The sequence below is a fragment of the Coturnix japonica genome, chromosome 33 (genome assembly GCF_054131305.1).
Source record: "Coturnix japonica strain WE chromosome 33, WE-NBRP24, whole genome shotgun sequence".
In the NCBI taxonomy this organism is placed as follows: Eukaryota; Metazoa; Chordata; class Aves; order Galliformes; family Phasianidae; genus Coturnix; species Coturnix japonica.
The window spans coordinates 2357501-2363509 of record NC_140695.1 but is presented as its reverse complement, the minus strand read 5'-3'; the positions used below and the strand labels follow the sequence as shown (position 1 = coordinate 2363509).

The 6009-nt window shown below is 56.5% G+C and overlaps 1 non-coding gene across 1 annotated transcript; it reads left to right on the top strand.

The window, feature by feature from the left end:
- Window positions 1-270: 270 nt before the first annotated feature.
- Window positions 271-373, top strand: LOC146755358 (U6 spliceosomal RNA). The gene has a single exon (XR_014938171.1). It is a non-coding gene; the product is annotated as a U6 spliceosomal RNA (small nuclear RNA).
- Window positions 374-6009: the final 5636 nt, after the last annotated feature.

Below are 6009 nucleotides of genomic sequence, written 5' to 3'. Positions count from 1 at the left end.
AACTCGAAAGAAAGACGTCAGTCTGTTCTGCGACAGAGTTAATATATGTCATGGTTTTGTAATTTTGTAATTTTGCTATCAGTATTCCACATCATAACATCATGTAAAGTATGGATACTTCTATTGAATGTGCAGTCCACAGAAGAAAACTACATATCACAGAGGACTTAGCAGAGGATGGTTCCCTGAAACCATGACACCTGACCAGGAATCGAACCCAGGCCTCCAGGGTGAGAGCACCAAATCCTAACCACTAGACCAACTGGGATATCGCTTCGGCAGCACATATACTAAAATTGGAACGATACAGAGAAGATTAGCATGGCCCCTGCGCAAGGATGACATGCAAATTCGTGAAGCGTTCCATATTTTTCTTCTGTGGACTGCACATTCAAAAGAAGTATCTATACTTTACATGATGTTATGATGTGGAATACTGATAGCAAAATTACAACATTATTAAACCATGACAATCTGACCCACAGCAGCTCCTGCCCCATAGACCTGATTCACATGCGCCCCACAGCAACTCCTGCCCCATAGATCTGACCCATATCTGCCCCAAAGCATCTCCTGCCCCATAGATCTTTCCCACATCAGCCCCACAGCAGATCCTGCCCCATAGATCTGACCCACATCTGTCGCACAGCAGCTCCTGCCCCATAGATCAGACCAACATCAGCCCCACAGCAGCTCCTGCCCCATAGATCTGACCCACATCATATGTAAAGCAGCTGCTGCCCAATAGATATGACCCACAGCAGCTTCAGCCCCATTGATCTGACCCACATCAGCCCCACAGCAGCTCCTGCCCCATAGATCTGACGTACATCATCTCCACTGCAGCTCCTGACCCATAGATCTGACCATATCTGCCCCACTGCTGCTCCTCCCCATAGATCTGACCCAAATCTGCCCCACAGCAGATCCTGCCAAATAGATCTTAACCACAGCAGCTCCTGCCCCATAGATCTGACCCACATCAGCCCCACAGCAGCTCCTGCCCCATAGATCTGACGTACATCATCTCCACTGCAGCTCCTGACCCATAGATCTGACCATATCTGCCCCACTGCTGCTCCTCCCCATAGATCTGACCCACATCAGCCCCACAGCAGCTCCTACACCATAGATCTGACCCACATCTGCCACACAGCATCTCCTACCCCATAGATCTTACGCACTTCTGCCCCACAGCAGCTCCTGCCCCATAGCTCTGACCCACATCTGCACCACAGCAGCTCCTCCCCATAGATCTAACACCCACATCATCCCCTCTGCAGCTCCTGCCCCATAGATCTGACCCACATCTGCACCACAGCAGCTCCTCCCCATAGATCTAACACCCATCAGCCTCACAGCAGCTCCTGCCCCATATATATGCCCTACATCAGCCCCACATCAGCTCCTGCAACATAGATCTGACCCACATCTGCAACACAGCAGCTCCTGCTCCATAAATCTGACCAACATCAGGCCCACATTTGTTCCTGCCCCATAGATCTGACCCACAGCAGCTCCTGCCCCATAGATCTGACCCACATTTGCCACACAGCAGCTCCTGCCCCGTAGATCTGCCTCACTTGCGCCCCACAGCAGCTTTCGCCCAATAGATCTGAACCACATTCGCCACACAGCAGCCCCTGCCGCATAGATGTGACCCACATCAGCCCCACAGCAGCTACTGCCTTATAGATATGACCCAAGTCAGCCCCACAGCAGCTACTGCCTTATAGATATGACCCCCATCAGCCCCACAACAGCTTCTACCCCATAGATCTGACCCACATGTGCTCCACTGCAGCTCCAGTCCCGTAGATCTGACCCACAGCAGCCCATGCCCCATAGATCTGACCCTCATCAGCCACACAGCAGCTCCTGACCCATACATCTGACCCAAATCTGCCACACACCATCTCCTGCCCCATAGATCTAACTCACATGTGCCCCACAGCAGCTCCTGCCCATAGATCTGACCCACAGCAGCTCCTGCCCTATAGATCTGATTCAAATCTGCCCCACAGCAGCTCCTGCTCCATAGATCTGACCCACATGTGCCCCAGAGCAGCTCTGCCCCATTGATTTGACCCACATCAGCCCCACAGGAGATCCTGCCCCATAGATCTGACCCACATCAGCCCCACTGCAGCTCCTGCCCTATAGATCTGACCAACATCAGCCCCACATCAGCTCCTGCCCCATAGATCTGACCCTCATCAGCCCCATAGCATCTCCCGCTCCATAGATCTTAACCGTATCAGCCCCACAGCAGCTCCTGCCACATAGATCTGACCCACATCTGCACCACAGCAGCTCTTGCCCCATAGATCCGACCCACATCTGCCCCACAGCAGCTCCTGACCCATAGATCTGACCCACATCAACCCCACAGAAGCTCCTGCCCCATAGATCTGAACCACATCTGCGCCACAGCAGCTCCTGCCCCATAGATCTGACGTACATTATCTCCACTGCAGCTACTGCCCCATAGATCTGAACCACATCTGCAACACAGCAGCTCCTGACCCATAGATCTGAACCACATCTGCTGCACAGCAGCTCCTGCCCCATAGATCTGACCCAAATCTGCCCCACAGCTGCTCCTGCCTAATAGATCTGACACACAGCAGCTCCTGCCCCATAGATCTGATTCACATGTGCCCCACAGCAGCTCCTGCCCCATAGATCTGACCCACATGAGCCCCACAACAGCTCCTGCCCCACTGATCTGACCCACATGTGCAACACAGCAGCTACTGCCCCATAGACCCTACCAACATGTGCAGCACAGCAGCTCCTGCCCATAGATCTGACCCACATCTGCTCCACAGCATCTCCTGCCCCATAGATCTGACCCCCATCTGCCCCACAGCAGCTCCTGCCTCATACATCTGACTCACAGCATCTCCTGCCCCATAGAACTGGCCCACATCAGCCACAGCAGCTCCTGACCTATAGATCTGACCCACATCTGACCCACAGCAGCTCCTGCCCCATAGATCTGACCCACATGTGCCCCAGAGCTGATCCTGCCCCATAGATCTGACCCACATCTGCCCCACAGCAGCTCCTGCCCCATAGATCTGACCCACATCTGCCCCACAGCAGCTCCTGCCCCATAGATCTGACCCACATCTGCCCCACAGCAGCTCCTGCCCCATAGATCTGACCCACATCTGCCCCACAGCAGCTCCTGCCCCATACATCTTACCCAGATCTGCCCCACAGCAGCTCCTACCCAAAGATCTGACCCACATCATCTCGACAGCAGCTCCTGCCCCATAGATCTGACCCACATGTACCCCAGAGCAGCTCCTGCCCCATAGATCTGACCCACATCTGCTCCACAGCATCTCCTGCCCCATAGATCTGACTCCCATCTGCTCCACAGCAGCTCCTGCCTCATACATCTGACTCACAGCATCTCCTGCCCCATAGAACTGGCCCACATCAGCCACAGCAGCTCCTGCCCCATAGATCTGACCCACATCTGACCCACAGCAGCTCCTGCCCCATAGATCTGACCCACATCTGCCACACAGCAGCCTCTGCCCCATAGATCTGACCCACATCTGCCCCACAGCAGCTCCTACCCAAAGATCTGACCCACATCATCTCGACAGCAGCTCCTGCCCCATAGATCTGACCCACATGTGCCCCACAGCCGCTTCTAACACATAGATCTGACCCACATGTGCCCCAGAGGTGATCCTGCCCCATAGATCTGAACCACAGCAGCTCCTGTCTCATAGATCTTACCCACATCAGCCCCACAGCAGATTTTGCCCCATAGATATGTCCCACATCTGCCCAACAGCAGCTCCTGCCCCATAGATCTGACCCACATCAGACCCACAGCAGCTCCTGCCCCACAGATCTGACCCACATCAGTCCCACAGCAGATTTTGCACCATAGATATGTCCCTCATCTGCCCCACAGCAGCTCCTGCCCCATAGATCTTACCCAGATCTGCCCCACAGCAGCTCCTGCCCAAAGATCTGACCCACCTCATCTCCACAGCAGCTCCTGTCCCATAGATCTGACCTACATTATCTCCACTGCAGCTCCTGCCCCATAGGTCTGACCCACATGCACCCCACAGCAGCTCCTGCCCCATATATCTAACCACCATCAGCCCCAAAGCAGCTCCTGCCCCATAGATCTGACCCACATCAGCCACACAGCAGCTCCCGCCCCACAGATCTGACCCAAATCTGTCCCACAGCAGCTCCTGCCTCATAAATCTGACCCACATGTGCCCCACAGCAGCTCCTAACCCATAGTTCTGACCCACATGTGCCCTACAGCTGATCCTGCCCCATAGATCTGCACCGCAGCAGTTCCTGCCCCATAGATCTGACCCAAATCTGCCCTACAGCAGCTCCTGCCCATAGATCTGACCCACATGTGCACCAGAGCAGCTCCTGCCCCATAGATCTTACCCACATCTGCCCCACAGCATCTCCTAACCCATGGATCTGACCCACATGTGCCCCACAGCTGCTCCTGCCCCATAGATCTGAACCACAGCAGTTCCTAACCCATAGATCTGACCCAAATCTACCCTACAGCAGCTCCTGCCCATAGATGTGACCTACATGTGCACCACAGCAGCTTCTGCCCATAGATCTGACCCACATAAGCTGCACAGCAGCTCCAGCCCCATAGATCTGACGCATATCAGCCCACAGCTGCTTCTGCCGCAAAGATCTGACCCACAGCAGCTCCTGCCCCATAGATCTGACCCCCATCTGCCCCACAGCAGCTTTTGGCCCACAGATCTGACCCACATCAGTCTCACAGCAGCTCCTACCCCATAGATCTGACCCACATGTGCCCCACAGCTGCTCCACGGCACGGTTTCCCCGGCTCGGTGCGGCTCGCGAGCTTTGCGGCGCCGGCTATGCGTTTTTGCCTGCAGAGACGCCACGGGAGCGACATTTGGCTGATTCCGAGGAACGTCCGAGCCGAGCGGTGCCCGCCGGGAGCGGTTGGACCGTGCCGGCGCACTTGAGCGGGGTCCGTTCGGGCCGGAAATCCGGACTGCGGGCAGGCTGCGTGGCGAGGGAAGGTGAAAGAGCGGCGGGAAGACGGCAGCGGCGAGAGGTGGGCCAGCGGGAGGCGGCCACGTCCCCCGCGGGGTTCGCGCCTAGCCTCTCTCCCAGCCGGCAGATGAGGTGGAACGGTACGTGGGATTTTCGGCGGGAGGAGGAGGTGGTGGCGGTGGTGGCGGTGGGGCTGGGTGGTGGCGAGGCGTTTTGGCGGGCTCCGGTCGCCGAGTCAAGCTGCCATTGGGCTGAGCCGTCAGGAGCACCCCGGCGGAAAAAGGAAAGAAAAGAAAAAAACCAAACGGGCCAATCGGGTCCAAACAAATAACCGAGCGAGTGACCGACCGACCAAACAAAAAAAAAACAAAACCAAAAACAAACAAACAAATAAAAAAACACGGTCGCGGGCAGGTCGGGCGAGATGCGTCCGGGCGAGGGCCGGGGTGGGGGCAGGCGGAGGCGGGCTGCCGTCGGGTACGGGTCGGGTTCCCGCTCGTGCGGTGTGGACTGGGGGGGGGAGGGGGGGGGGAAGGTGGAAGACGGATGCGGGGCCGGGAAGATCAGGCGCCGGCTGGCAGCCAGGTCTACCCGCATACCCGCAACCCCGTCGCGGACCCCCCCATCCCTCCCCGGCCACGCAAGCGACCCCCTTCTTCGTGACAGAGGCCGTGCCCATCCAGGCCGGGCTGGGCCTACTCACGCGCGGGCGACGAGGAGAAAGAGAAGAGAAGAGAAGAGAAGAGAAGAGAAGAGAAGAGAAGAGAAGAGAAGAGAAGAGAAGAGAAGAGAAGAGAAGAGAAGAGAAGAGAAGGGAAGGGAAGGGAAGGGAAGGGAAGGGAAGGGAAGGGAAGGGAAGGGAAGGGAAGGGAAGGGAAGGGAAGGGAAGGGAAGGGAAGGGAAGGGAAGGGAAGGGAAGGGAAGGGAAGGGAAGGGAAGGGAAGGGAAGGGAAGGGAAGGGAA